The 24,952-nt window shown below is 40.1% G+C and overlaps 1 long non-coding RNA gene across 1 annotated transcript in view; it reads left to right on the top strand.

The window, feature by feature from the left end:
* Positions 1-24,952, top strand: part of LOC310713649 — a 134,105-nt gene that overhangs the window by 72,322 nt on the left and 36,831 nt on the right. The window contains exon 3 of the long non-coding RNA XR_014529382.1: positions 22,243-22,363. This is a non-coding gene — a long non-coding RNA (uncharacterized lncRNA). The remainder of the gene's footprint in view (positions 1-22,242; positions 22,364-24,952) is intronic.

The following is a 24,952-nucleotide window of genomic DNA, read 5'->3' as shown; positions in this document are numbered from 1 at the left end:
AAGGTGTGCTTCTGAGAAATTATTAAGCTGCAGATAATGTATCTGAACTCCCTTGCGAGGAAGGGCAGGATATAAATTCAACAAAATAAACAGCTGCTTCTATGGGTCTTTCCCACCTTAGCATTTTTTCCCTCCTTGTTGGCAAGGTGAATTGATTGATTTGCCAACCAACTTCTTTGGAGCCTTTAAAGCAACTTCACTGAATTTAACACAGAATTTTCAGGAGTCTGATGAAGTGTAAGGGTCAAGGTCAGAAGAAACTCAAGTGGGAGAAAATCTGAGAGAAGCTCAATTAAATTGAGATGCTTGAAGAATTAGACTTCTGTGAATTCTGATGTGAATTGACCAAATCATCACCTTTCGGACTAATATAACATACTTCTCTAAAAAATTCAGTACAGTCTTCAACTGAAAAATATGCACCAAAGTGTGTTGGTGTGCATTTTAGAAGATCATGCACAGAGATGAAATATGAAAAAATATGTATTTAAATAAAAGTTGTCATGTAGAATTTTTAAAAATCTAATGAAGAAACAGGAGGAAACTGACTGATGAATGAACACATGGACTGAGCACAGACTGCAAATATACCTGTCCCATGCATTACTATGATTTCACAAGGTTGATTCACTATTAGCCATTTTGAAGTTTTTTATTTTCATTTTTTAAAAACAGTGAAAAAGATGCCCCTATGACATTTAGTGGGCAATTTGTGCGAACAGTGCTGTATCGCCAATACTTGTTTTAATAGTGGAAGTTTTGCTTTCTGAAGTATGCTTTGCCACCAAAGTGTATTTATTCTCTGCAATTCTACATTTTGGGTCTTGGATTGAAAGTCCAGTTCAGTTTCATCAATGTCAAATTTTCCTCACACTACCAGTTTTCGATCCATATTTATTCCAAATGAGAGCAAAACTAGGAAACAAGTGGAGTGATTTCCAGCAGTAAACCCACCAAATTTTCACATGCTGGTTCAAGAATTTATTTCAATCCCTGTCCCCTGATTAACTTATTGGCGTGTAAAAATTCAGGGAATTATTTCTGTTGCCTAGCAAAAAGCATCAATGTGTGATTGCAGATAGTTGATGCTATGGACCTATGTAACTCTTGCCCCCTCTGTATGCAAAATGTCAGTCACTTGTTTATATCTGTAAAATCAATGCTGAAGAGGAGTCTCTTCCATCTAATTTATCCACTGCTGGCATTTTGCTACTGCCAAACTCTTCTTATGCTCACCTCCCCTGTTTATAAGAGACTTGCCAGATGTTTTGTTGTTTGTGTCCCTCTATAGACCACCACAGAGAAATTACCAGGCTAAAAGAGCCATCATTGTTAAATGTAAGCAATAAACCAGTTTCAAGTAAAATTTAAGCAAACTGAACTCGCAAATAAATAATAACTATTGTGTGGATTTTTCTCTACAGATGTTAATGTTTATTTAACTTTAAATCCACAAAAAGTAGTAACAGAGATGATGAGTTACTGAACAATCTAAATCTGAACATTTCTGCTGTTGAAATCATTTTGGAGTATATTGACTCTTTAATGGCAGGGAGAAGTAAAACAGACACAATGGGTTGGGTAACCATCCACACTGAAATTACTGCTCCTAAGTTAGTCCAGTCCATTGATTTCAGTGGGTCTATTCTAACTTAGATACAGCCCAATATCTACTGTCACCAAACTGGAATGACTGGAGAAAATGCAATTGCTAAATCTCTTCTGGGTGTGCATGCGCATTACACTTGTACTTTTTTTTCAGTGTAGCAGCTGATATTCCTATGAATACTGCCATGATCCAGAGTGGTCTGTGGCCAACCATTTAAAAGGTTTAAAGATAATTTAGGGCCGTTTTGAAAAACGAATATTCAGCAATGGCAAATGTGAAGAATAGTAATCATTTCAGGTCTAAAATAGTGTTCACTTAACAAATGTATAGGCACAGCTTGGTAAGGATAATGACTTTCAGTAACTTTCAATAAAGAACAATGAAATCACATAGTCAAAAGAGCAATCTGACAATAACACTATTATTGTTTGCTTGAAAAAGGATATATATTCTATGTAAATCTACCAAAGGATAACAGTGTAACACTGTTAAAATATATATACTATAATGGGATCCAATTAGTGTGTGAAAGAGTGATCCAAAACGATAAACTCCAAAAGTTTCACCTGGTTTTTCACTAGACTTGCTTTCAAAACACAAAATAGGTAAAACTGCACAGCTTATGAAACCAAGTAATCAACACAAGTATTTTTATTCATCATGCAAACTCCATTTAATTTTTGCTTTGAGCATTTATTCAGGGCAAAACAATTTGAGTTCATTTCAGTAGCCCAGTAACAGTCATAATTCTACCTATTCTGTGTACCTCAAGTATCAGATCAACCTGGTAGAATTATTGGTCACGCTCTGCCTTTTCTGTCTTGGCCTATTTTAACAATGTTTCAGCTGAAGTTCTGTTTTCCCCAGCATGTTGCCCTTCACATGTTTTTGAGACATTTACTTATTTATTCATTTTGTATACCACCCTTCATCCAAAGGTATCAGGGTGGAGCACAGCATAAAAATACAGAATAAAACCACAAAGCACATAATAAAGGCCAGAACAAAACAAAACAATAGCCCCCCTCTCCTACAAACACCTTTAAAAGGACAAAGACCTGGTTGAAGAGGAACGTTTTTGCCTTGCACTTAAAAGTGTATAAGGAAGGCGCAGACGAACCTTCCCAGGGAGAGCATTACACAAACGGGGAGCCACTACGAAAAAGGCCTGTTCTCGTGTTAAGGGGCAGATCTACTATGAAACTAATGAAGCTTAAGCTTCAGGGGCCCTAATCTCAGAGGAAGTTTGGTCCACATTGATTACAATTTTGGCGTCTAGTTTGAGAGTCAGTAGCACAGATGCTGCAAAGGTGTGGAACAACTCCATTGAAGATAACAGTGGAGACCCAGACCTCACTGCAGTTCTGAACAGGCTCCATGAAATTTCAAGCTTCAGGGCCCCCAAAATGTAGGTCCACCACTGCTCATATTATCACCCTCCAAACTTCTTGTGGAGGAGGCACATGAAGAAGGGTCTCAGATGATGGTAGCAGAGCCTGGGATGTTGGGAGTTGTAGTCCAATTACATATATGTTTCTCGACCTGGTGCCCCCCACAAGAGGTTCGGAGGGGATAATATGAGCAGTGGTGGACCTACATTTTGGGGTCCTGTCTGCTCTTTCTGGAAGCAACTGAAGACATTTTTGTTCTGGTGGGAGCTTCCCAACACCCTCACACAGAACAAAAATGTCTTCAGTTGCTTCCAGAAAGAGCAGACAGTGGGCATCTGTTACATCTCAATAGGACTGCTGTTCTCCAGAACAAGTGCAGCCACACTGAAAGCCCTGATCGGGGCTACTGATATCTTTGGAACTTGTAGGAGAAGCTCTCCAGCAAACCACAGTGACCTAATGGGTATGTAAGGGATAAAGCGGTCTTTATAAATTCTGTCTGCTCTCATGTTAAACGGGGTGGGGGTGGGAATTAAAGGCGCCTATGCATATATATATATATATATATATATATATATATATATATGCGTACCAAAGTGGATCTGTCATTTGCTTGTAGCATGACTCTGTATCTGGGGCTTGACACAGATTGCACAATAAAATGGAAGCTCTGATTGCAGGGTGCCAAATGTTCATTTCAGGAGCTTTGGGGCAAGTTTTAACTCTGGAGGGTCACACTATAACCTGATGCTTTAACCCAGTTAGAATGCCCTGAATTAATCCTGCTACTTAATGATAGCAAACTCAGTTTAACCTTGGTTTAAATTATGTATTTATACATATCAATGAGAGAAATAAAACAGGTTATTGATTTTACATCCACTTTCACAGTGGTAATTAAAATGTACCTTTGCAGCCTGCAGATCAGTAGACTGTGTATTTCAGACCAAATAACAGGCCTTCAGTAATTTTCCTGAGGTGATGTTCACTGAAATCTCAGTGTCTAGGGTAGTACTTTTCAACCTGCAGTACTTCACAGTGTGTCAGGCGGTATGAGTACCACCGAGCGAAAAACACTGGTATAGAGTTTCAACGTGGGTTTTGTAATTCATGGGACACAAAATGTGGGGAGGGAAATCACAGCCATCCAACCCAACCATTTCTGACAGCGACATTCCCTAGAATTAACTCAGCCTTGCTGTCTACCACTTGCCTACCCAAGCAGGACAAATAATTTCTTCCAGGTGACTAACTTGCCAGACAACATTGGTCAAGCTATAACTAGGGTGGTTGGTGTGATTTTTTTATTTTATTTTATTGTTGTATTATAATTCGTAAGTGCAATCCTATGCATATCTCCTCAGATGTTAGCTCTATCAAATTCAATGGGACTTAGTCTTAGGAAAACATATTTAGATTGCAGCCTGAATTATTTGTGCATGCTGGATTTAAATGATTTAACAGATGCTGAATTGACAGAGGAAATTTAGAAATCTCACAATTTTAAAAGGCAAAGTGCGCCACTGCTTTTCCCATTTCCTGATAGAATCTAAACCCCCTTCACTTCACTTGAACCCATAATTTCTTCTTTTCCCCTAGGAAACAAGGCTGGTGTGGGCAATGCAGTCCTGCCTGCCTGATGCCTAAAAACTACTGTTAAGCATGGTATATTTTGGTCACTAGCAATGGACACTAATTTATAGGCTGTCAAGCAGGAGAGCAGATGAAAAAGAGAACAGGTCTCCTGCGCCATTAACAGTTGTGTAGAAAAGAAAATTTCAGGAGGTATAACCTGCAGGTCCAGCAACACCTGCTGAAATTCCATCTTCTACACAACTACCAAAGGTGAAAGAACTCGACCGTTGTTTCCATTTGGCCACTTTACAACCAAGGAAACAGGTCATGTCAACAGTCTGCTCAGTCTTAATGTGAGGGTCAAGATACTAGGAAATGAAGCAACTTGAATTTGTTTAGAGAAACAGAAATCAGGATTCTTCTAGAATATGAATTGTTGAGGATCAGAAGTGTGAAGGTTGCTTTTGCACATGTTCTACTTGTGGGCTTCCCATAGGCATCTGGTTGATCTCAGTAAAAATACAGTGCTAGACTTTTGTTGTTGTTGCTGCCGTTTAGTCGTTTAGTTGTGTCCGACTCTTCGTGACCCCATGGACCAGAGCATGCCAGGCACTCCTGTCTTCCACTGCCTCCCGCAGTTTGGTCAAACTCATGTTGGTAGCTTTGAGAACACTGCCCAACCATCTCGTCCTCTGTCATCCCCTTCTCCTTGTGCCCTCCATCTTTCCCAACATCAGGGTCTTTTCCAGGGAGTCTTCTCTTCACATGAGATGGCCAAAGTATTGGAGCCTCAGCTTCATGATCTGTCCTTCCAGTCAGCACTCAGGGCTGATTTCCTTAAGAATGGATAGGTTTGATCTTCTTGCAGTCCATGGGACTCTCAAGAGTCTTCTCCAGCACCATAATTCAAAAGCATCAATTCTTCAGCGATCAGCCTTCTTTATGGTTCAGCTCTCACTTCCATACAACACTACTGGGAAAACCATAGCGTTAACTATACAGACATTTGTCGGCAAGGTGATGTCTCTGCTTTTTAAGATGCTGTCTAGGTTTGCCATTGCTTTTCTCCCAAGCAGCAGGCATCTTTTAATTTCGTGACTACAGTCAGCATCTGCAGTGCTCATGGAACCCAAGAAAGTAAAATCTCTCACTGCCTCCATTTCCCACCCTTCTATTTGCCAGGAGGTGATGGGACCAGTGGTCATGATCTTAGTTTTTTTGATGTTGAGCTTCAGGCCATATTTTGCACTCTCCTCTTTCACCCTCATTAAAAGGTTCTAGACTACTACTACTAGTTCTAGACTAGATGGACCTTTGGTCGGATCTAGCAGGGCTCTTATTATGCTCAGGTGTTTTTGGAGGGGGAGGCAGTTGGAAGTGGGTCTGTGGGGGTGTGTATGTTGAAATGCAACCATCCCAACTTCTGAAAACTTGAGAACTTCTTCCAGTAGATATAGCAGAGCTGTCATGATATGCCCTTAAGTGAGGACAATCAAGGACCATATAACTTCGAAGCTATGGTTACCTTCATGACACTGACTTCTCCTGCTTTCCATTGAGCATCCTTTGCATTTCTTAACCAGCAAGCACACCAGTGCAAGCAGTTGTTCTGGCATCCACTAGATGCTAGCTGCATTGCCAGCTCACAGGCATTTCAATGGATGTTTTCCAGCTGCTATAGCTTCACGCCTGTATTGACTTATAATTCACTTCTGGAGTTTGAGTGGAGCTAAGATTGGAGAACGGCAGCACACTTAATTGCTTCCTCTCACTTCTCTTTTTTTATCATGAGGTAAGAACTTGATTGTGATTATATGGAATAAGTCCAATATGAAACCTGCATGCCGTTCTATAAACAGTCAATTAGAAGCATATAGGTGGAATAAACCACATGATACATTGATTAATACAATGTGCATATTACATGAAGACACATACCGACATTCGGGTCATTCACAAGTACACATTCTTCTCTGTCTTTATAACTATATAAACCTTGCTACTACACTCTAGTGAGAAACACATTTCAAAACTGTGGCTTGAAAAAGGGGGAGAAGAGAACACAATTGAGATTAATAGTGTTCATTACCTAGTCAGACTTCTGACCTACCCAAATTCGAAAGTATTTATTTTTCTCATAGAAAAAATAAGAGGTAAAAATATGAGGGTGGTGGAGAGAGCTGGTTTATGTCTAAATTTTGCTTAAAAGCTATTATTTAGGTTACTCCAAGGTGCTTTTCTATTGGTTTTACAGTACATGCCACTGAGCAGACATACAGTAACTGAATTGTTTCAACTTACCCAAATAACATTGAAATAGACTTAATTGTTGAGCTGGAGGAAAACCCATGTGTCTCCTGAGACTATTAGTGTCATTTAAAAGGCTAAATGTATCATAAAACCTGTCTGTAAGTGAATAAAATTGTACAGACCAACACAATTTTAGCTAATGTTTTCCACATTTCTTGGGGGTGGGGAGTGGGGGAGGGAAAAGGGTGAGGTTAAAAAGTGGCTGTAAAGCAAAGCTGATGCTATTTAATTCTGAAAGTTCTCTGAAGAGAAGTGTTCTCTAAATACTTCTTGCTCCTGCCATGAAGCACTTTTCTTCATAAATAGCTAGGCTAGAAATGGTTGGGCTGAGGGTTGCCATTGTGTATGTCTCTGAGGTAGCGGGAGAGGATGCAGCACTTCCTGCAACATGGCTTGAGCTGTACTTACCTGCTATCTGCTCTCTCTGTGGAATAATAATAGTAATAATAATAAATAAATTATTATTTATACCCCGCCCATCTGGCTGAGTTTCCCCAGCCACTCTGGGCGGCCTCCAACAAAAGATTAAAAATACATTAAAACACCAGTCATTAAAGACTTCCCTAAACAGAGCTGCCTTCAGATGTTTTCTAAAAGTCAGATAGTTGTTTATTTCCTTGGCATCTGGTGGGAGGGTGTTCCACAGGGCGGGTGCCACTACCGAGAATGCCCTCTGCTTGGTTCCCTGCAACCTCACTTCTTGCAGTGAGGGAACCACCAGAAGGCACTTGGAGCTGGACCTCAGTGTCTGGTTTGATCAATGAGGGTGGGGACTTACTGCAACAGGTCAAAGGGGAAATATGGTGAAAGGGCTGGAGAGGAACGAGGTGGCAGAAGCCATAGCAACATCTTCTCTACTGCTTTGGAACTTTGAAATATATCAGGCTTCCTTTTTAGTTCCCTGATCCCCAATTCTAACATACCAAGAGGATGCTTCTTGATTCAAGTCCCCTAAACACCACTTCTAACAGTTTCATATATAGATGTTACACAGCATTGGGGACATAACAGGGCACTGTGTCACCTCACAGCCCCCAAACCAAGGAATCAATAAGGCGTTACCCAAACCCACTGCCTGGTGTCAGCCCTGTAGGTATGAGCAGAACCACTGCGATAGCTTGCTGTCAACTCCCTACCAATAGAGCTGCTCCAGAAGGATACCATGACTGGTGGCATCAAAAGCTGTAGAGAGATCAACCCCACAGGATCACACTCTTTCTGTCCCTCTCCTGATAAAGAATGTCTGTCAGGGTGACCAAGGCTTGCACAGTTTGACCTGAGTTCTTATAGCAGCATCTAAGAACTTAATCATGATTGGAATCAAAGTCAGAGCTAATTATCGCAGAAGATTGTTGCAGCATCTGAAAACTGAAAGGACCATCTAGTCCACATCATGTTCTCACAGTGGCCAACCAGAAGCCAATTGTGATTGTTTTAAGTAATACTTTATTTGGATTTCTAGCCCTACTTATTCTGAAAACTCAAGGCAGGTTGTAATTTAAAAATAACAAAACAACTCTACTTAACTATTAGGCAAAACAAGAATGCACACTGAAACCTCTATTCCATTAAACCTTAACCTTGGCCATCAAAATTCAGCCTAAGTAGAAAGATCTTGTAACACATCTGAAAGATTTAATTGCTGTTGTTGGTTTCTCAATGAAGATGTTCTATATTTTGTGTTTTTTATTCTTTTCAGTTCCCCTGTTCTCAGTCCATATGTTATCCTGAATAAAAGAAATAATGGCAGTGCTATTTCAAAGTAGTGGGGGGGAGAGGAGTTTAAGTATTCCTTTTATACTGTCAAGAGAGACAAAAGGTTGTACCTTTATTCCAAAGAAGTTTAAAATATAGTGGAGAAATATCACGAGGAGAGACAAACAGTGGATCAAAACGCATAGAAGGAACAAATCTTTCTATTTATCTGTCTTTGACTTTCACTGGAATTGTATTTCAACTATCATGGAAGCTATTTTGAAGAACTTCTGCTAACATAATTGTTATTTTTACAAGTTTGGTTGCTATGGAAATACATGATGTAATCCTTTATTTTCCACCACAATTGTTACTGTTTCTTCCATGTAGCCAGCTTCACTTTTGATTTTCCTTCTCTGTTAGTCCAGTTAGTTTTTTGGAAACCTTCAAACTTTTGGATATAATTACCCATTTGAATAAGCACTGGTGCCTTTCCTGAAAAAGTTACGTTCCCTTGTAACTACAATCTTTGTCAAGCTTTTCCCATTACAGTCATGTGTGTGAATGGAAACAATTGTAATTTCCTCATGGCCAGCTATTAAAATGAAGTTGAATCCTGTAAATCTTTGGGAGGGAAGACATTACAGTGGCTTATATTATTGTTTATGTCTAGCTCTGGCTTGATGTCTTTGGTTGTGGCTTAGTAAAATGAAAAGAGCACAAAGCTAAAACACGATGTGTCATTTGGAATGAAATTTGCTAAACAAGGGTTGGCCCTGTGTAGGTGTTTTTTAAAAGCTCATTTTTTCACAATATGGATGACTTCTGTATGTTTTAAAACTTGAGTACCAAATGATCCTGTGTCCTACAGAGGTTCAAAACGATGAGATGTGTGTAGTTTTCCATGTGTCTTTCATAAAAGCCCTTCCACAGAAGGAATATCCCCTACTCACTAGTGTGAGTTTTGATTGGTTCAATTTCTATGTCATTCACACACCCTCTGAAATATCAAGTTAAATATCACTCAGTCTCCATAAAGGCCAAAAGAATCTGGCATAATTAGAGAATAAGGGTGGTATGTAACTGAGTCATTTGTCAGAACAGTGGTACCTTGGTTTGCAACTGCTTTGGATTACAACCGTTTTGGATTAAAACCATGTCAAACCCAGAAGAACGTGTTCCTTTTTTTGGATTACAACCCAATTTTTTTGGATTACAACCAATTTTTTTTGGGGGGGGAGGCCCCATTGGCGAACACACACCTTGGGTTACAACCTGTTTTGGTTTACAACCGGACCTCTGGAACGGATTATGGTTGTACAACCAAGGTACCACTGTACAGTGATTTTCACTTGCAGAACTGAATCCCACCCCCCTCTCCCCTTGCCCTTCCCAAATCTGCACTGTAGAGTTGTGGGGGGAAACCAGAACAGGTTTAGAGGGGGTGCAGAGGGACAATAAGCGGGGAACACTTATTGTGTAAGCAGAAATCATTGTGCAATGGAACAAGTTAGTTGGCTACTGCTGTAACCATCCAATGCTATGCAAGTTTGCTGAGAACAGAGAACCTCAGACTACAACACTCCATAGAACTGCAGCCTAATTGGGTTTATTTGATGATGACTTTCATAGCAAAGCCGTGGACAGCTTCTGTGCCACTGGCTACAATGCGCTGTAGTAGGTTATGGGCAGGCTGTTTATAATTTATTGCAAGAATTTCTACTCTACTTTTCCAAGATCAAATGTGGCTCACAAGAATATTGAAACAACTACATAAGCAAATATAACAATATATGTTTCAAACTATTAAAACACAGCATTTTCATGGTTGCAGAAAGGTCCCATAAATAGTAATTTATGATATTAGGAGTTGCACAGATATTTGTGGTTAAATGAATTTTTAAATCATTTTAAGTTCTTAGATTTTCAAACATTAACTACATTTGTTAAAATTCTAAGATAAACCAGGAATCTGGCCCATTTTTGTTTATTTATGCAGACAGAAGCAAACACATCTACTCTGGCATATTTGTAAATGCATATATTATATCCGCAATTGAAACCCAAATATATTTGATACTACAACAGCTAAATAAGATTTATTAGTAAATGGTTGGAGATGATAGTTACCAGGAGCTAGGCATGTGGTAGATAAAGCCATTAATACAGCTGTATTAGCTTTAAAAAGAAGATTGAAATTATTACTGCTTATTTTGTCCTTAAATCCCAAGGTTCTTTTTTCTTGGTTTCTTAGGGCAATACAGAAAACACACTCAGTTTTAACTAATATTGTATTAAGTGCAACCAAAATTCTGTCTCTGCCTCTAACTTCTAGCATCATGTATGTTTTTTAACATGACAGAATGCTCTTTCTTGTTTCTGAATATGAATTTGCTATAATGAAGAATTGATGTGACCCAACTGTAAGGGAACAAATCACAAAGGTTTGCTCAGCTGGAATTGATTGAAATGTGTACACTGTTAACTTTTGAGGCATGAGCGAAAGAAATCTGAAATATTTTGTAACGTTCACATTTAGGAACAAATTCAGAATATTGATACTTAATACATTCAATCTTTTTTTAAAAAAAGAAAAACTTAATGGATTTTCTTATTACTGGAACAAATATTGTTTAATCTTGGAACAGTAAATGCAATACATAATATTAAAATGTTAGTAATAAAAATATAATTAAAAAATAAAACGTACATTGATAAAGTAAGCACTATGCAGAGAGCCAAAGAGAACAGTCAGAAGTGTTATAATACCAGGGTACACGACCCTTGCCTTTCCTCATTATTCAAAAGACAGTTGCTAGGTGATATAGGCCTCAATATGCCCTGCCGTTTTGATCTCTTATTGTAAGAGGTTTCAGATTAAATGTGCAGGCTTCATTTGAAAGCTACCACTTTGCCACTGACAGACTTTTTAAAAATATATGCACGGGGGGGGGGGGGGGGATTCTTTCCAGCACATCAAGCTTTTTTGGGGGGGGTCTGCTGTTTGAGCCACAACAACCAACAACCTTCCACCCCTTTGGTCACTACCTAGAAGGATAGAAATTGGATGAAAAAACCTTACAGAACCTTCCAGTTACATCACATTGTCCAAGCACTAAATCATCACCTTGCTCCTCTGGCCTGAGCTGATTAGTGCAAATTAATAAACAACCCAGGGTGAATGAAATATGAAATGGATGCCCTTGAAAAACAGAAGTAGAAAAACATAGCTGATAACATTGTTTATTTGACATCAGTGGTTGTGTTGCTGCCTGAGAGGCACTTTTGTACAGTGGTACCTCCAGTTGCGGATGGGATCCGTTCTGGAGCTCCGGTCGGATCCTGAGGTTTTTGCAACCAGAGAGGCCTGTTCTGCGCATGCGCGCGGTGTGTAGACCACTTCTGTGCATGCATACGGTGCAACAGAGTGCTTCTGCGCATACACGCATGATGAAACCTGGTAAAATACTTCTGGGATTGCCATGTGCGTATCCCGAAGGATATGTAACCAGAGATGCTCGTAAGTAGAGGTACCACTGCATTTTGAACCAGGTGAGAAGAGTGATGAAAGTTCAATTCGACACATCGGATTACTTTCTTTACCATTATGGCCAATACAAAAAAGCAAGACTGGGGTGCCACTTAAAACAACCAGGCTAATATCCTCAAAAGTGGAAGGATGAATTCCATGATATGAAGAAATAAATACTTAAGTCTAACTGAATAGCATCATTGAGGTATAAGGGAAGAATCCATTTATTTTATACCTAAAGAAGTATATTACATGGGTATGTCAATTTGCACTGTACAGAATGTTTCTCCTGTGTATGTGTGTGTATTACCATTCTGCATTAATTAATAAGAAAAGAAATTGCATTCAAAAATTATCAAAGGGGCAGATAATATCCGTGAAATTCTCATGGGTCGGATCAATGGTTTTCTGCTAAGTTTATTTTGAAGATGGCTAAGGAGTGTTTCTAAGTGTCCTTTCTTTCATTGTACAAATAATCTTTTTGGTGGTCTGTGGCTGTTGCAGAAGGGCACACTTTCTGAAAACCCATAACATTCTCAGTTGGCGAGATACTGCCTACTAAGTGTCTCACAGCTATTCTTTTTTAAATAAAAGAAAGTCCTTGTAATTCTAAAAAAATATAAATAAAAGGGAGGACTTAACTACAAAATCTCAGGCGCATTGTAGGAAGCTTCCATTCCTTCTTATGCTTCATTTCCTGGGGAAGATGTCATGAGGTAACTCCTTAGAGGATGTTTTTAGATCCAGAAGGATGGCTAGCCAAGGAGGCTGCTGGGAAAATGTTGTGCAGAAAGAAAGAGCACCCACAAAGCACTCATGGCCACCTCACAATGAATATAAACTCCAGCCTAAGGTAAAGGTAAAGGTACCCCTGCCCGTATGGGCCAATTCTAAAGAAATCTTAAAATACCCCGAGAACAAGGCAGACAAGAATAAATGAGAACCTGGAGAACAGGTTTAGCACAGTACTAGTGTGAATTGTGTTGAAATATTAGCCAAGCAATAGAATGCTTCTTTTGATTTATAAACTTTATGCAGCTTAGGGCTAGACTATATGAAGGGATATGAAGGGCAGCTTTCTAGATTCTCTAATATCTTAACCAGATGCCCTGTTCAGGGCTGGATCTATACACAGGGGGGAAACCCCTATAAATAAGTGATAAATTAGATCGTTATAACAAAAGAAAAAAAAGCCTATGTAAAATCGCATAGACAAATTTTGTACTCTACAGCGCCATCTGGTGTAACAACAGAGTTACAACAATATAACTGCCTGAGTGTAGTTGAGTCTCGAGTATTTCTGCCTTCTAAGATTAGGTTCAGGCTACAACCTTCATGGTGGTAGCTCCCTATTTGTGGAATGCCCTTTTCAGGGACACTTATAATTGTTGCTAGCTTTTAGGCGATGGATAATAACAATCCTATTTTTCAATTTTACTGTTGCTTTGTTGTCTGTTTCTTTTATTGCTGTTCTCTGCTGTCATTTTTGTTGTGTTTTTCTGTTTTATTGTGCTCATAGCTTATTGCTTTTATATTTTGATGATAAAAAAGTTGTGAAATAAAGCAACAAATAAATAATTGAGAACCAAACACAAGTATTTTGTATGTCATGAAGTGTTTGAGATTCCTAGAATTTGGAAGATCTTGTATCTTTTTTCTGGCCCTTTCATATAAATGGTATACCAACAAGGACACATTCATTTTGTTGCGCCAATTCCTTTTACTTGAGAACCCTATTCCTTTCAAACAAAATTATATTCAAAGCAAACAAAAAACTATGGAGTATCTCAAGAAACAACAACATTTTGAAATTTGAAATGAATCCCATCTTCTCTTGCTCCTGAATCATGGACTTAGGACTTCCCAATTCGACGTGTGCTCCTTTGAAGAACTTCAGTGCGGTGTGTCTTTTGTCAACGTTCCTTTCCCCCAGACCATTCTAAAATTAACATGAGCTTTGGGAATCACTATAGAGCTGTCACTTGATGTAACATGTGGGCTTCAAGTAGCAATGTGTAGATGTCAGTTCAGATAAAGCTATGGGGATATCATATTCATCGCTCACCGATGGAGGAACAGCTTTCTACCTACAGTAGATGTGTAGGGTTATATGGAACTTCTAAAACAATCTGGGTGATGTTCCTGCAAGTAGTCTTGCCACTCATTCACATTTTTAATGAATCGCTCATTTTTCTTTATCTAAGTTTTTCCATATTTGTGCAGAGGCAGAATGGCGCACCAGAACACACTTCAATCAATCGTTCCTCCAGATTTTTGTTTTCGTTTTAAACGTTGGTGTGGTGTGTGTTTGTGTGTAGCTCCTGGAAGCAGCATAGAGCAAAAGCTTTTAAAAAAACAAACCCAAAACAAATTATATGCTTTGGAGAAATGTAAGATGTTGCATTGTTTTATTTGTCACAACTACTTTTTTAAAATGGAATTCATCTATAGGCTTATATTGATTTATAAAATTATTTAGACATGAACAACTTGATTTCCAACACTGTGTTGAACACTTAAAATTATGTTGTTGTGGCTGTAATCCTCTACACACTTACCTGGGAGTAAGCCCCATTGAACTACCGCTTAGCAGACCTACGTAGGGTTTCACTGCATATTGGTCTTGTTTATAGTGTTGTCTCAATTAATCCCTTGAGACTCTGCTCCCTTGGTTCTCTGAATGACTGGATTGTATGTTACTTCCCAAACTGGGCAACTCTGACATCATAAAGATTGCCTTCAGCAGAAAATTAAAAACAACTGAACTAGACTATGGATCGCTAGTGAGCATCTAGTTTTCACCATTATGACAGCACTGGCGGACTAAAGACAAACAGGTGCACATAAGGCTTAGGCGTCATTTTAGAGAGCCCTTCCCACAATCCCATCCCATATATCAAATCTCATGAATGAAAAGCTCATTTCTGAAATTACACTGTGGACCATTCTAGGCCTTTTCCAGCATGTCCTTTATTTCCTTCTACTTCTCTTTGTTTAACCTTCCTAGGTTTCTGGCTGCCTGGTTTGTATTTCTAGGCAGACATGCCAGAATGGTGTGTTTCTTTCTGTGTAAGCATGTGGAGCAGATATTTACTTGCCTATTCTTTCTGGATTCGTAGATCCTCCCAGCAGAACCCCCTTCCTCTAATCTCTGGAATCAATGAGGTTGTATCTGCTGAAGTCCTTGTGCAAGTGGACTGACTTCCACTCATGCAGTGGAACATCTCCTTCCCCCTCATGCCCCATGCACCTCCACAAATCTGCTCGAAGTCCCCCCACCTCCAACCCATATGGGGTGGGATGCAGCAGCAGGTGAGCAGGAGAGGAAGGGGAGGGGAAGTTCTGCTGCATGTGCAGAAGTCATTCTACCTGCACAATACCTTTGTGGGATCCAACCCCAATGTCCATGACCGTCATAGTGCTTCATCCCTCTCACTGACTGTTGCTCAGATGCCATCTACAGTCATAATGCTGTAGTGAAGCCGAGATGAGGACAGCCATTCCCCCTGCTTGCAAGCTGCTACATAGATTGGGCTTGTTGCGAAAGACCCTTGTTTGAGACCCTTGACATCTTGCACATTATTCCCCAAGTACTGATACAATCCACTGTTATGATACTCTCATGTTCATCATTGCTTGCCGTCTCTCAAAGACAAATTGAAAATATGATTTTTAGTGAGCACATTCCTGATGTTTCTGTTGTACCCTCATTATACGCTCCCCTTCAGTATCACCACGATTAAATTCTTTCTTTTATTAAAAAAAAGCCATTCTATATTTCTTCAAGCTTGGCCCTTGACTCTTCTGAATCATTGCAAGGTACTCATGGTGCTATAATATCCTCTAGAAATGAATTGAGGAGTAGATTTAAGTTAATGCTGGGACCCATCACAAGAGCTCTTTTTTCTGCTTCTGACTTTTTAGGAATTTTCTAGCATCCTTTATGCATCACAAAACTACATATAACAAAAACAAAACAAAAACCACACCTCCCAACCTCCTTTTGCCCTAATAGTACTTGCCATAAGTATAAATGATGCATGGTAATGCCCCCTTTTGTAATTGCTTTAAATTAAAAATCAATTAGAAGCTTGCTAATTACAGGCTAGTGACTTTGGGTCAGGATTGAGATCACTGGTTGAACAGATAGAGGGCATGCATTACACATCTTCAGTTTCATGGAGGCCACATTTCTACTAGAGGTGGGTTTGTAATTACTACTACTACTGACAGGGCTTAAGAAAGAAAGAAAGAAAGAAAGAAAGAAAGAAAGAAAGAAAGAAAGAAAGAAAGACTCTGAACAGGACAAATATGTTTGTTTATTTCCCAGTTTAGTGCTAATACCAGGTGTGGCAGTGCATGACTACATCACTCTTGTATGCTGGCTTGGCTCTTTCTTGTACCTCCCCTGGGTGATCATATTAACTTCATGCTGCTATAGTGCTTAGGTACTGAAATCATCTGATGGAGGGCATCAAAAACAGTTTGACATTGAGCTGGTCAAACCATTTCCTCCCTTTATGTCAAACCAGCTTGCACACATTGTTCTTTGATTTACTGTGTTCAAACCATTGATTAAGATCAACGTCTGCTTCTCTCTCAAAATTTGGAGGGAATCTTTCCATGATGCTTTATTGTCATTCTATGAAATATTGATTTTTTAAAAAATTCTAAACATTTATGCCCCTGCATTTCCGTTTCAGCTTGTTCCAAGTTTATATTCACAACATGAGATCCACAAAATTTTTAAGTGAAAGTGGGGATTCTCAGGAAGGAATGATTATTGCCCATATTTTAGTGGTTCTGTGTGCCAGGCTTGCCAGCTGTGGCTTGGCAACCACAGCATCCATGAAAATCATGTTGTAATATTAATTAGATGTAAAACATTGTAACAGCATCATGACATGTTTCAAAGGTAACTCTTGACACCAATGAAACCATCACACACACAAAAACACACACACACACTGCATCCCACCTCAGTATCAAATTTCCATCAATCACTTGTGGTTGCATTATTTGGGGTATTGTCTCCTTGCCTTTCTTAATCTTCTTGGCATGGATTCTAGCATCAATTATTTTTTAGAGCTATGAAACTCTTCCCTAAAATGCCCTTCTTCTGCCTTCTGGCTGAAATGTGTGACCAATGTATTCTCTTCCCTAGTGAAGTTGGTACATCTGTGTACAATGCAGAGGGACTGGGCAACAGGCTGTGATGATGGGTTTCCTTCTTCGTCTGCATCAACTCAGAATAAGAACATAAGAAGAGCCTGCTAGATCAGTCCAGTGACTCATCTAGTCCAGAATCCTATTTTCTCAGTGGTCAACCAGATACTTGTGGGAAAACCATAAGCGAGGCCCAAGCACAACTCTCCCCACTCCTTGTGGCTTCCAGCAACTGGTGTTCAGAACCATACGGAGTCCAACTGTGGAAGCAGAGCAGAGCCATCAAGGCTAGTAACCATTAAACTATGCTACCAGCTCTGTTGCACATCAGAGGCAGAAATTTCATTTCATTATGGAGGGAAATGTTTTTGTTAGGTCAGAATAGGTCTACTGCTTTATCTGTTTCTGCTTCCTTCCACCTAGACCCAACCCCACCTGAGAGAAACAGGTTGATGAGCACATTTGCTCCAATTCCCTTCGTTCCCTAGATCAAAGAAACTAAACTCTCTGCTTCTTTAATTTAACAGCTTCTGCTCCATTGGGAATTAAAACTTAATTTTATGGGCAACGGATCTCTCTAAATTGTGACTCCTGAGCAGTCACAGTTTTACCAGATACTAGATGTATAGGATGATTTCTCAATAAATCAGAGCAAGTACTTTTGGCTTTTCAAATGCCTGGATTTCTTTAAACTGTTGGAAGGGACCCCCAAGCTTCTTTTGGAATGTTTTAGTACAATTATATCATTGACTAAAATCTGAGGCATGCAAATCCATGAATGAGTATTTAAATACATATATTAATATGCGCAATATCCAGAAATTAAAGGTGCATTGTTAAAACTAATTGAGGGACTTCTAGTCCAATCCGTTGCAATGCAGTAATCACAACTAAAGAATCCATGGCAGATGGCCACCCAACCTTTATTTTAAAAAATCAAATGAAGAAGAGTTCACCATCTTTCTAGACAGTTTGTTCCCCCATCAAAGAGCTCTTACTGCCAGAAAATTCTTCCCAATGTTTAGCTGGAATCTCCTTTCTTGTAACTTGAATCCATTGGTTTGGGCCCTACCCTCTGGAGCAGCAGAAAACAAGCTTGCTCCATCTTCCATATAACAGCCGTTCAGCTATTTCAAGATGGCTCTCATCTCACTTCTCTGGCTTAGCCACATTCCTGTTTGCCTTGTGATTTTGTCCAAGAGGTTTCTTTTTTTGTCCTATTGCTTACCCTGCTTTCCCAGGGAAAAGTCACTGTTTGCTGCTGAATCCCCACAGAAAACCTGACTGACATTTGTTCCAATTCACAGGACAAACAGAAGTGCTGCAGGTCTCCATCCTTCTCTTTTTCTTGCTAAACATATCCAACAACTTCAACCATTCCACAGAAGGTTTGGTTTCCAGAGCCTTGATCATCTTGGTCGCCCTCCTCTGCTCACGTTCCAGCTTGGCAATATCCTTCTGAAACTGTGGCACCCAGAACTGGACAAGGTATTCCAGGTGTGGTCTGATCACACCTGACCAGAATAGAGTGGTAATATTTCTTTCCTTGATCTGGACACTATACTTCTGTTGATGCAGCCTAGAATAGCATTATGGGGGGTTTTTTGCCACTGTATCACAGTATCGACTCAGATTAAGCTTGAAAAAAGAACGTAAGCAAAGGAGGCAGGGAGCCCTTTGGTTGGGGTGGGGAATTAGGCATCCTTGAGCGATTCATTCAAACAGTTTGACCCCTTTCAAGGGATTTCAGTGTTTGATTGGGCCGCTTGTGGGGCTCTAATGTGTTTCTGAAGGAAGGAAGCCTCCTGCTTGCTCATTTATGGAAATTATAACATAGCATAGGCAATTTGGCAACCAAAGGAGAGAGACAGAAAGAAAGAAAGAGACTTGGAGAAGATGCCACTCATCTATCAAGGGAACTACTGGTGGTTTCTAAGGGTGTGCAATGAATGGCAACACAGCTCAGTGAGGAAAGATAATGAAAATATCTTGTGTTTCAAGGCCTAAGGCAATTTCAGCCCTTGTTTCTTTTTATTACAAGAACCCAAATCTAGGCTTTGTTTACTAAATCTTGCTTCAAAATTATTTACTTGCTTTGAAGGGGAAAGAAAAGATCCTGGATTTGACCCCAGTCCTACCCGCTTCATTTGCCAATCTCTTGCCAGGAAAAAAAAGAGCCTGGCAAGCAAAAGCAGCCCATCTCCACCCCCTTGGCATCCATATCTCATGCCGAGTCCAGCTCAGGGTTCACAGGCAATTTAGGTTTTTAAACACCAGTCCTTGGAAAAAAGATATGGGACGTTATGAACCTGCCTTCTACCTGGTCAGATGATTTGCCCATGGAGCCAAGCCTTGTCTAATTTGAATGGCAGTATTTGAGTAGCACTGTCTCCTCTTTGGCAGAGGTCTTTCACATCCTCTGCTGCCATTTTCCAGAATTGGCAGGGATTGAGGTATAGATCTCCGGCATGCAAAGCATGTGCCTACCACCAAAATATACACCCCCCCAAATATATATATATATAAGAGAAGTTCTACTCCGTTCATAATCAGGTCATGTAAAGAAATGATTCCACACCTGCCTCCCCGGGAGACTGCATCAGCAGCTTGAGTTGCTGACTCAGGAATCCTGCTACTAACAAATTTCTCTCTTCTGACATTTAATATGCATAAAAGGTTGCCAATACATTCTGAAATACGTGATTAATCTAATTTATTTTTAATCATATCTGGAAGTACTATTCCCCTCCTATTAGCAAATTTTCTACATTTTCTTAACCATTTTAAAGCTTTCATAAAGGTCTCGTTTCTCCGTTCAGCTGCTCCTGGAGTGTCACCAAGTCACAATCAAACTTCAGTTGTCCCCAATGAAGTGAATTGGGATTGTAAAGGGAAAATCAAGTATAAACACTATAGTGTTCTAGTGATGCTGCTGTAGTTCATAAATAATGGTCAGTTTGAACCAACTGATTGATTGATTGGAATGTCAGGCTTCATATAGGAATTTCCTCTGCTCATAATACCTGGAACTTTTCAGAAGATATCTTCCAAGCTCTTCCTTGCTGTAAAACTCTTGCCTGGCATTCCCAAGAGATACTGTGTGGCCTGTAAAAGAAGTATATACGCACCAAGAAATGTGAACCAATTTAGAACTTGAAAAATTCACCAAACTCCACCCCGATTCTTCAACGACACCTGCATTTGCGATGAAATTCCAAATGGAGCTTAGATATGTTTGTCCATCTCTGAGTGCCATTGTTTGGTGATGTCCCCCTGCGGCTGTCTTTTCTGGGTTTCTACTGTTTCTTTTGAAAGCCCAATCTACACACGCCCCAGCAAAGAACTTGAAAATGCAAAGAGAAGGTGTTTCATATGCACAAGGTAAATAGATGGAAGGTATTTCTTTTTTCCTTTGACAAATTACAACTATACCATATGCTAAGTTTCTATTTGCAGCAACAGTAGGCAAACTTCAAACAGAAGGCTTAAAAAAAAAAAAAGCTCGATGGGCCCTTATAAACTGCATACAGACACATTACGTTTTATAGTGTAGGAAGGAAAAACAAAATAAGAGAAATTAAGCCTGTAACGCTTGATTATCCCACGATGTTTCCATTTGAGTTTTTTTGAATGACTTGAGTAAGAACAGTACAGCCTCACTCCCACAGTCTAAGCAACTTGAGGGCTCCCTTAAATCTCCCACTCCTAGATGCCTCATGTTGGGAATTATCTACCTCCCACCACAGGGAATAAAGGTACTCATCCTGAAGTATATCCACTCTAATTTGGGAATCGGTGCTTCCAGTCTCTACAGTCCAGGCTTGCAAAGTCTGTCAACCTGTGCTAATCTCCCCTGTACATACACACAACTTGTGGCAATGAGCACTCACGCTTTATAGTGTGGGTGCCCTTTGTGGGATCGCGCACAGTGCTACAGTTCCCAGGGAACTTACTAGAAGAAGGGGGGCTGGCTTGCCTCTCAGTGTTATTATTTGGAGGTTCACACCCAGCCTCAGTAATCAAGTTTCTTGCTGGGAGGCGGGAACAGCCCCATTTATAAATAGGGGGTGGAGCCAACGATAGCCAGAATGTCAGCTCTGGAGATTCACCGTCCCCACCCTCCCTTTGTTTAATGTTTTCTTGTCTGCAGGTTAACTCTTTCTTCCTGTTTAGCGGGCGCTGCTACGGTCTTTGACTGGTTGCTGTTGAAGGACCGGGAAGAAATTTTCCTGCATTGGCAGGTTTTGTCTTCCCTGTAGCAATTTGTCACAACTTTGGCGGTTTTGGCCTTGGGTGGAATCCTTTAGTCTTTTCTTCCCTTTAATGGGCTGGGGGGGCGTGAAGTGGTGATTCAACCCCCTGCGGCGGTGATTCCAGGGTCCCCCTCTTAAAGGGGGTGTCACTGGCCATCCACTGAAAGGTGAACTACTCTGCGTGCAGGGATATGGGCTAGGCTGCCTGCTACATTTACGTCTCACAGAACACCCCCATATCCCATTTACCCTGATGTACCCCAGTTCCCCCAGCTGGGGGGCTTGGAAGGATACACGCCCAAGGCCTAAGCCAAGATCTTCCTACATTCAGAAGTTTAATAAAGTTGTGGCCTAATTTTTAATTCCATAACGTTGTCAGAGTCTTTATTCCTTTCTTATGATCTCTGGGGGCTGGGGCTGTCACGCCTGGTCATGCAACAGCCAGGATTGCATGCACAGTGTATGTGGTTTGTTCCATTTAAACAGCACGTGATTATGCAGGACAGAAAGGAAGGAGAAATCCTGTCTCCATAGCCTGACTGTGCACTCCTGCAAGCATTCTCTTTACATTTCCCTCTTTTCCTGTCATGAGCCCTGTTTTCCTACTTTTTTTCTTCCCATTGCCAGAATTCAAGTCAAGCATTCTCTTTACATTTCCCTCTTTTCCTGTCATGAGACCTGTTTTCCTACATTTTTTCTTCCCATTGCCAGAACTATGACAGAAGAAGAGCACACTGGAAAATACTTTCACTGTCTCCTTGCATCCTTCTGATTGTCAGGTGTAAAAAGAAGAGGATAATGGGGGAAAGTGTCTTCATCATCACCTGCCCAGGTAGAGATAATGTCACCAGCGAAGTGGGGAACACCCAGTGATTTTGGTGTCTCTTCTCACTAGTTGCAGATCCTTTCTCTGTTAGATTTATACCCCACCTTTTAATTTGGGAGTAGGTCATGACACTTAAAGCACAATACACAATTAAAACAAAATAACATACGCTTTAAAGCAAAACCATCTTCTATCCATCAATTACACCAGTCAGAATAACCATGTCATTCAGTGCACAAATAACTTTCAGGGATGTAAGTGGCCTTCAGGAAACCTGGCAGAGGAGAAGAGTCTTCAGTTGGTATCAAAAACATAACCAAGGTTTGAAGCAGAAATGTATTGTGTTTATATTATATTTATATCCTGCTTCATAGTCCTAAAGGGTTTTGAAAGCGAATTATGAATGGTTCTCACAATAAAAACAGCTTTCAAGTCTACCATCAGGAATGGAAATGTTTCTGTGGTGAGGTGAATATTCAGGTGGCATTTCCCACCCTCATCTTTGATCTTCTTTCACGTTGCCCTTCAGTCTCTGCTCACTAGGAGGTGTTTTGAGGTGAGAGAGTGGATCTGAGCAGCTAGATCTCTCTTAGTCCACGATGGATGCAAGTCTTCCTTTCAGATCAGCAAAACATATTTGTCAGGATCGGGATGCAAGTGACGAAGGCTTCAGTCCATAACTTGCCTGTGCTAGAGGAGCTTTGTTGACTTTATTAGGATTACATAGGTAATTAGGAAACTTAAAATTAATCCAGAATAACTGCCTTTAAGAATTAGGCCAAGAACAGGTATCAGTTGGCCTTGAAAAACTTTCCCCAGCAATGCCTAGAATGTACATTTTTTGTTTGTTTTAAACATTTTGTGATATATATGTTATTAGAGGCAGTCTCTGGAATCAGAAGAGTTGGATGCTGCGGGCATTGTATGCAGTTTCAGTATTTAATTTGTTTTGAAATGAAAAGTTTACTTACTCTGAACACAGACACAAATCAAGGAATGAAGCCCTGCAACAAGCAGATGTTCATTGTCTCTTTATTCTCTTGCCTTCTGCCTGGCTCTTCATTTCCTCACCTCCAATATCTGACTTGTTTTGTTTTTTCCTCATTTTTATTCAGTAATTATTCAACCACAGGCTTACATGTTGCCCATTTCAAAAGAAGCAATACTATTAGAACATACATTATCTCCTAGCCTATGACTTTGGCTAGACATTTGAACCAACTTCTCACTGTATTGTACTAGCATGGAAACTACTACTCATGATGCCAGGATAGCCATGCATGTGCCTGATCCTTAGCGGTGGGGCAAATCAAATGGTTCCTTCCTACCCAGTCATTGCAATCCTTTCCATTAGGGATGAGTGGGACGTGGGTGGCGCTGTGGTCTAAACTACTGAGCCTCTTCGGTTTGTGGATCGGAAGGTCAGAAATTTGAATCCATGCAATGGGGTGAGCTCCCATTGCTCTGTCCCAGCTTCTGCCAACCTAGCAACTCAAAAGTACACTAGTGCAAGTAGATAAATAGGTACTGCTGCAGCAAGAAGGTAAATGGTGTTTCCATGCACTATGGCATTTGTCACAGTCCTCCATGAGCTAATAGTGGTTTAGTAGTGGCCACATGACCAGGAAAGCTGTCTGTGGACAAACGCCGGCTCCCTTGGCCTGAAAGCCAGATGAGTGCTGCATCCCATAGTTGCCTTTAACTGGACTTAACTGTCCAGGGATCCTTTACCTTTACCTTATTAGGGATGAAAAACATCTTTTGCCCCGCCTACTTGGTTCCAGTATACGTATGGTTACCACAATGGTAATCCATGGGAAAGCAGTTTCTCATACTGCTAGCGTAATAAATCCTTGGTTAGCCTTGAGTATGAGCCCTTGGCATTGCTCGATTTCTCAATTCCTCAACCTGTTTCATGATTCTGTACCAAACTGTGGAATCACTACTTAGACTGACCACTTCCATAATAACTTTGCTACAGTTAATAATCTTTACTTGCCCCAGGAGCAACAAAGACCATTCGTACCTTGACACCTAAGAGGGCAAATTTAAGATGTGTAGAAAAAAATCATAGTAGACAGTCTATATGGCTTTGTTCAAGTGTTGCCCTGTGGTTATTAAGGCTATTTGATGGCTTTTAAATATCTGGCTTGTTGCCAATGAGTTAGACTCTTTCTTCTCCCCCTCTATGAATTTGGAATGTTTTGCACTTCAGTAATGGATACCTCCTGCAGGAAGACAAGATATGACTATTTCAAACAAAGTAATAAACAGTAATGTCTTTTCTCCTCTTAATTCGAGTTGTAAGCATGCCAGTTACCTAGAATGTTTGAAGTATGAACTTTGCTGATAAGAGTCTAGGCCATTTTGAGTGCTATTGACTAGGTGTTCAGTTTTTGTATATTAACGAAGATGTATAATGCATAGAGATTTCTTTTCCTTGTTTAGATTGCAGCTCATACTTCATTGCCTAAGTGCTACTCCAGCATCAATTGGAAGTATATAAATAATATGTATGGTTATATATTTGTTTGTCTAGGTCTTGAACAGCAGTAAATCAGAAACCTTTCTTGGGCTAACTTCAATTCCCAGAAT

Source organism: Podarcis liolepis (assembly GCF_965112155.1).
Source record: "Podarcis liolepis genome assembly, chromosome: 8".
In the NCBI taxonomy this organism is placed as follows: domain Eukaryota; kingdom Metazoa; phylum Chordata; class Lepidosauria; order Squamata; family Lacertidae; genus Podarcis; species Podarcis liolepis.
Note: the sequence above shows the minus strand (reverse complement) of the source record. Positions and strands in the feature narration are given on the sequence as shown.